This window comes from Camelus dromedarius, chromosome Y (genome assembly GCF_036321535.1).
Source record: "Camelus dromedarius isolate mCamDro1 chromosome Y, mCamDro1.pat, whole genome shotgun sequence".
Classification (NCBI taxonomy): domain Eukaryota; kingdom Metazoa; phylum Chordata; class Mammalia; order Artiodactyla; family Camelidae; genus Camelus; species Camelus dromedarius.
Window position 1 is genome coordinate 16,331,221 of NC_087473.1, and position 7,693 is coordinate 16,338,913.

A 7,693-nucleotide genomic window follows, 5' to 3' on the forward strand; every position below is an offset into this window, starting at 1 on the left:
GGACGAGGAGGCGTTAGCCGAGAAAAGAAGGCCGGGGGGGGGGGGGTGTCCTTTCCAGGAAGGGCAGCAAAGTGAAAGAGGTCAGACGTGGGTAACTGTATAGCAACCCACTGATGAAGGAAGGTTCCCCCAGGACTCGGATGCCCTGTTGCAGGGTTGGGAGCTGCATCTCACAGGAAATGAGGAATGCCTCCTCCTGGGTTCTAAGCAGAGGGGTGACAAGGCTGATGTGTTACAAAGATCCTCCTGGCTCCTGCACAGACAGACAGCAACTGAAGAGCAGAGAGAAAACTCTTGTGGTAACGGACATACCTCAGCTAAGACTGTGGCAATGACGAGAGCAAAGGGGACGCTCAAGAGATGTTGACCATGGATTCCATCAACTGTGGTGGCTGATGGGACTGAGATGATGATTCCGGGGTCTCAACTCGGGCGACCTGGTCGGGGTGGGTTTGAGGGTAGGTGATGTTCTTTACCAAACAGGAAATGAAGAGTGAAAGGTGGAGAGAGTTAATTTTATACACAAAAGAATCTAGTAATGAGTCCATGGAGGAAGCTCTAAGGAAACAGCAGGTTAGCTTATTAAAGCCACATTGCAATATCAGATAAAACGTTCAGGATATTAAAAATATATGTGTCATAAGTCATTAACTGTTGATAAGGACATCATATCATAAGCTATTTTAAAAATACTCTTTCTTATTTATATTATGAATTAGCTGCAGCTTACTTAACCATCTATAAACTGTACAATTCAAATGATTAACAATAATTGGGGGCAGAATCTGTATTTAATAGTAAGGTAAAAAGGAAATTTAGAGAAAGGTTTGAAGATATGTATTATAAGGGAAAAAAAAACAGTGTAAAAGTCTCATGCAAATATGCAACTCAGTGTGGTTTACACAGTTTGGACTGTCGGCCAAATGAGTAGGCAGTCAGTAGACTGAATGAAGGGGCCCCATGAAAAATGAAAATGTGAGGACCCCTTGTTCACAGTTATCAAGAATTTCAAGACAGTGGCAGAAGAACATTAAACCCAAGCACAGGGTCCTGACATATGGGTCTTTCTAACCAGAAGTCACATACCCATGAACCCAGTTCTGGGCCCTCTAAGGGAAATGAACTTGAAGCATGTCCCCCGGGCTGCAGTCCATCCTTGGACCCCCTCAATGAGCCTGGGACTACGACAGAATCACAGAGACACAAACAAGTAGTCTTGATGGACAGCCCTCTTGCAGGCTAGAGCAGAGGGTGACGTGGAAAATGGAGGCTGGTGGACATGTCTCTGAAGAATGTCTACACTGGGGAAAAAAAAAGAGAAAATGATCATAACTGTTTAAGATTAGAATGATATCATAAGGTAAGAGGGACTTAGAAATTCACTTGGCACGAAAGAAGGCCTGGTAGGCAGAGTCTCTCATAAAATACAAAGGAGCAGAACTCGGGAATCAAAAGCAAACTCAAAAAATTAAGAAGAGTGCAGAGTTGGTGGATCTTGAGTGGGAAATGCATCTTACACATTAGGTTCTGCACATTGTAGGGAATTCACCTAGAGGCGACAGAAGTTGGGGGGGGGCAACAAAAATCTATGACAAAATTTGTTTTCCCATATACTACTTCCCATTTGTCGTGACCTTTCCAACATTCTGTCTTCCAGAAAAAGTGAGAAACACAGGAACTTCATTCAAAACTTAAAAAAACAAGGAGAGAGGCAAAATTTCCCCAAATAACATGTGGCTAAGATATTGGAAACTGATAAGAGTCACATAATGCAGTCATGGTCCAGCAAAAGTAGCCAAATACCTGCTAATAATTATGATGTTGGGTTTTAGAGAGAAGCTCTTCAAAACCAAAACACACTGCGATTCAAAGAAAACAAATGCAAAATAAGTCAAGAGAAAGTTCCTTAGGGTTGAACTTCATTCTTAACATTCTTTTTTTTTTTTTTTCCTCCAGGGGAGGTAATTATGTTGATTTATTATTTTTTTTTTTTTGATGGAGGTACTGGGGATTGAACCCAGGACCTCGTGCACGCTCAGCATGTGCTCTACCACTGAGCTATTACCCTCCCCCCCCGTTAACATTCTTGATACACATCATGCCTCTTCTGGCAGGCATACAAGGGAAGACATTTTTGGAGGAGGGACCTAGTATGTAGGACAATGAACTAGGCAAGAGATGATTACCTACACTGAGTTTAGGTCTCAAGAATAAAATCTCCATGGAAGATTATTTTACGTTTCACAAACACAGCTTCTCGTGTGTCTTACTCCTGCTTAACAGTTTCTGTCCCTATCAGCTACGCCATGAGGTCTAAATTCCTCCAAGGTCAAGACATCATAATAATTGGATCCCATTACAGCATTCTCTACTGGGAAGTTCATCTTATTTCTGCCCACCATCTAAGGTAGGCACACTCTTTAGTCACACTTGCATCCATCTGCCATCACTGCCTCCTCCTTGAGAACACAAAATTCTCCCCACCGTCTAAGGACCACAACAAGGGACAGTCGTGGTCCTTGGACAACAGTGAGGATGCATCTGCTGTGCACCAGGGTCACGGCACTCGTTCGCAAACAAACACACTCACACAAAAACGCCTGTGTCCTAGGGATGTAGCCAAGATTTAAAAATACAACTAGAATTTCAAATTGTGAGCACTGCAAAGAAAAATCAGAGCCATCTGTGAAAAAGATAAGAGGGAGCTCACGGAGATTTGAGCATGAAAGAAGGACTCTAGGAAATGATAAGCTATTGACAGTGGAGACTTTTACAAGGGTTTTTTGAGAAAACTGTCACATGACCTAGTTCATTTTTTCAAATCATAATCCTTCTTTTCTCTAACTTTCTAGAACACATACTCTATACCCAATGACATGTTTTGGTTAATTTCCTGTCGCCTGGTTTCTCCTTTTATGTTGGTTGGTCCACATTGTCTTGGTGTGTAATTCGGATCTTAAAGACTAAATCTGAGGCTTTCTCTTTAGTACCTAACCCCGCCTCCACAGAATAGTGGATGGAAGAACTATCAGTATAGACTTCGCGACCTGACAAGTTTTTGCTCACTTCCTGACCAGTCAGATGGGCCAACAGAAGCATTAGAAAGGGGAATTTCTAAAGCAGGGTTTCTTAGCATCAGCACTGCTGACAGGTGGGGCTGCAGGACTCTGTGGTGGGGCTGTCCCGACTTCACAGGGTATCGAGACGTAGCCCTGGTCTGTACCCACTGAACGCCAGTAAAACTCCCTCCCAGTTGTGACCCAAAATGCCCCCAGGAACTGCCAGATGTTCCTCTGGTGGGGGACACAGGTGACTGAGAACCAATTCAGGAACCATGAAAGCAATTTTTGGACATAATAGAGTACTTGAATCGTGTAAGATCATTAAATATTAAAATATAAAAATTCAGACTATATTAACAATTTCAGAAACTATTAAACATTAGAAAAGATACTAGGAGACACATACATAGAAGAACAAGCCATGGAAATAGCGGTAAGAGACTCTCCTCAAATGATATGGAAAAGGAAATGCAGACAAAACACAAAGCACTCTTGCTTCTTTCTCCCGTGTAGAAATAAAACCTCTTCGAATTTCTTCCAGGTCTCAGCGATCAAGCTATCATTCAGGAGTGGGTAACCTTCAAAGTTAATGGAGCTTACTCCCCTAAAATTAAACGCATGCGAAATCTAATTCTGTTCTACCATGAAATCAGTTTCGCAAACATTGTAAGCCTTGTCCCTAGATCATAAACCCTTCTACCTCCTGTAACTTTCTTAATGATAAGCATATTTTGTACCTAAAATGTAGCTGTGTGTAACAACAACAAAAAAAAAAGAGGACCTGTTTCTCTTTGAATCTGACATTGTTACTTCGGCACCAAAAAACAAAAATAGCATTTTATGACAATGGGACTCCTCTATCCAGATATTTTTTCCTATACAGTGTAATTTCTGGACGTGCCTCAGTCTATAGTTAGCTTCTGTCAAATCTCCTTAGTTAACGGGCAATTAAAAATACCTGTATTCTGCAACGGGTCCATCCATGCTGTACACCAGAAACTAACACAACATTTTAAATCAACTGTACTTCAATTAAAAAGCAAAGAACCAACAAACCCGTTTAAAATATGGGCAGAAGAACTGCAAAGAAATGCAAATCAAAATCACAATGAGATAGCATCTCACACCTGCCAGCATGGCCATCATCAAAAAGAACACAAGTTAGCAAGTGTTGGGTGAGGATGTGGAGAAAAGGGAACCCTCCTACGCTGTCGGTGGGAATGTAAATTGGTGCAGCCACTATGGAAAACAACATACCTGCTCCAAAATATTTATCCACGGGAAATAAAAGCGTATGTTCACACAGAGACTTGTACACCAATGTTCATAGTCACTTGAGTCACAAGAGCCAAAAATAGGAAACAGCCCGAAAGTCCATCAAGACGTGAACGAGTAAATGTATTAGGGTATTTTCATATCTAAAGTGAAAATATATAAAGATACTGAAATAAACTGATGGAAAAAATAAACCTTGTCAACCCAAAATGAACAAAAACTAGTGCAGTTGTATTTTCAGACAAAATGTATTTTAAGAATGACTCTGCTAGATAAATAAAATTTATGGTGAGAAAAGCACAGCAAAGCTTTAAAATATATAAAGTAAAAATTGAAAGAAATAAAAAGAGTTATAGACAAATCTATAATTATCGCAGAGGAATTAAATATATCTTTTGCAGTAATTGATAAGAGCCACTCGATAAAAATTTTAGTAAGATAGATGAGATGAGAATGATTCAATAAACACATCTGACTTAACATACCTAGAGACATCATTGCACTAAAAAAAGTACACTCTCTCTGTACACACACAGAAAACTCTCCCATAAGTTGATGCACCAAGAAACAAGTCTTAATACATTTCAAAAGACTGAAAACATACAGTACAGATCTCTGATCACTATGCAATCAACATTGAAATTTTCATCCCCTTGGATAGGTTTTTAAAGTCTGCATTAGCCACAAGTAACTGGGGAAGGCACAATGGAATTTCGAAAATATTTTTAAATGAATGCTCTGAAGAATACATAGCAATTAATTTGCATACAGCTAAGAGCAGTGTTGCGTGTGCATTAGCAAAGAAGAAAGACTGAAAACTCATAAGCTCATCACCCTCTTACAAATGAAAAAATTAGTAAGTAACCAGGAAGGAGGCAGAAGGAAGGAAACAGAGAGACAGGAGCATTATTTGCTTAAACAGAAAACACATACGTAACAGGTCCAGCTGACGAAACCATATGCTGGTTCTTCTAAAGGCCTAAAAAATAAACAGAGGAGAAAACCTGATCAGGGAGTCAACAGTCCAGGGAGAGAGAGAAAGCAGAAATAGCCAACGTTAGAAATGAAAAAGGGAATACCCTAAGATCTTGCAGCATTCAAGAGACGACAGGAAAAACATTATGGCAATAAACCCGTAGAAAGATGTAACTTAAAAGCTGAGAGAATAAATAGAACAGTCCAAGTTCTATATGCATTAAGAAAATTGAATTTCCAGTCAAATATTTCCAGAAAGAAAACATTAGGCTCACACGAGTTTATCAATGCATAGTATAAGGCATTCAAGGAAGAGGTAATTCTAATTTTATTCAGACTCCTATGGTGAATAGAGAAACACTCAATAAATCATTTTATGATGCTAACATAATCTTCATTCCAATATCTGACAAGGTGGCATGAGAAAGAATACTTATGGGCCAATCTCTCTCAACAGACGCAAAAAAGAATAAAAAACTCTAAAGAAAATTTTAAGCAAATACTTCCAGCAGTATATAAAAAAATGATAATTTATCATAAGCAAGTGGCTTCATCCCAGGGCTGCAAAGCACCAGTTTAACTTATTAGTGTCATTCTGAAAACCTTTCCTTATCGACTACATTTTTATTGCATTTATTTGCATTTAAATATGAAATTAATAACTTGATTGCTTTCCTTGAATCAAAAAGAAGTGAAATAGGGGGAGGGTATAGCTCAGTGGTAAAGCACATGCTTATTAGCACGCACGAGGTGCTGGGTTCAATCCCCAGTACCTCCATTAAATAAATAAATGTTAATAATCATAATAATAATAAGTAGTAACCTAATTACTCCCCCCCCCCCAAAAAAGGAAAAAAACCCACATGAAATAACTTGTAGTTTGTTAGGAAGGATCTGACTGCTTGGAAAATAAGGCTGAAGGTAGGTCATGGGTTAATTAAATCTGGCTAATTGTTGCATCAAATTCATGTTATCCATAAACAAGATTTTTAAAAGAAAAAATATGCGGATGTAGTTTCCATGTTACTTTTTCCAGTAAACCGCACTGTTAAGGTAAATGTCTTTCTCGGATAACCTTCTGCATGGGGTGTACTTATCATTTGTCTACTGGGATTAACTGTACTGAGCTGACAAACAGTGCATCTCAGATCTGGGGGAAATGGGGACAGCAGTCCAATCTCTCTCTAGACAGCACCAACACAGGCTTCTAGGGGCTGAGCTGGAGTGAGATGTGTTCCCCTTAGACACCGTTCACTCTTGCAGATCCCAACATCTCAACGCCATGGAGTTAGCTGTTCTATCAGACCCTCCTGACCCCAGACTTTCGCCTCTGCCCCTGCAGTCCTGATCCTCATCAAAGCTCCATGGCTCCATGAATGTCTCCCGAGCAACCGTGTCTTCCGCGTTCTGCTTGCCTCTCCGTATTTCCCAGATCAGTTACATTTGACCAGATGACCTCTTACTATTTTGTTACCTCTTTAGTCCTACTGAGGACACTTCTTTGTGAATATCTCACCTGCGTTCACCAAGACGGCTGTGTCAGACACAACGGCCTGCCATATTACCTCTTCTTCCTTCTTAAGACTTCCATCTCACGGTCTCGGTGTCATCACGCCTTAGAGGTCACCTCTAAGCTTCTCTGTCACCCATTCTCCATCTTCCTAATGGATGCTCCCTCTGTCAGGGGTCCCTTAAATATTCATTTTCTAGGGAGTTATTCCTGACAGTCCCTGTCCCTCAATGGCTCCCATCATCTTCAGGGTAAAATTCAACCTTTCTAGCTTAGCGCACCGGCTCTGGCATGAGCTGACTCCCTCCTATGTTTTTAATTAGTCATTCATCGTTTTTGCCAATTATATAGAAATGACATTTTTTTCTTTAAACACTTCCTAACAGTTCACAACACTGATTGCTTCACCAGGAAGAAATTTTCACCATTCTTTGTCTAGTTAACAGCAACTTATACCCTCTGCCCCCTACCCAGTAGCAAGCTCATATTTCCTACGACTTCCCCTGCTGGATTATTTGCCAGTTTCCTTGTCAGACTTGCTCTAAGCTCTTCGAGGGAAAGGGCAGATTTAATTTGGCTTCGTGTCCCCAGCCTTTGGTCCACGGTACTTAGTAAGGATCAATCGTAGACATAATAATGTGTCTCTTCACCAGAATGATATAAAGGGGACAGTAGGGGGACAAGTGGGGAGTCAGGTTGGGAAGAAAAACAGCAGATACTGTTAATTTAAGAAATTCCTTATGGCCATCATTTTTCACAACTCCCTTCAAGAGAAATGCGGTAGAAAGCGAAACTGGGAAATTCAACAGTGGACCAGCTCTGTTTTTCTACTTGGCATTTTCCACCATTGTGCTCAGAGAGTAGAGCACCA

At 40.4% G+C, this 7,693-nt stretch overlaps 1 non-coding gene across 1 annotated transcript; it reads left to right on the forward strand.

The window, feature by feature from the left end:
* Positions 1-6,014: 6,014 nt before the first annotated feature.
* TRNAN-AUU (transfer RNA asparagine (anticodon AUU)) lies at positions 6,015-6,090 on the forward strand. The gene is given in 2 exon segments: positions 6,015-6,051; positions 6,055-6,090. It is a non-coding gene; the product is annotated as a tRNA-Asn (tRNA).
* The last annotated feature ends 1,603 nt before the right edge of the window (positions 6,091-7,693 follow it).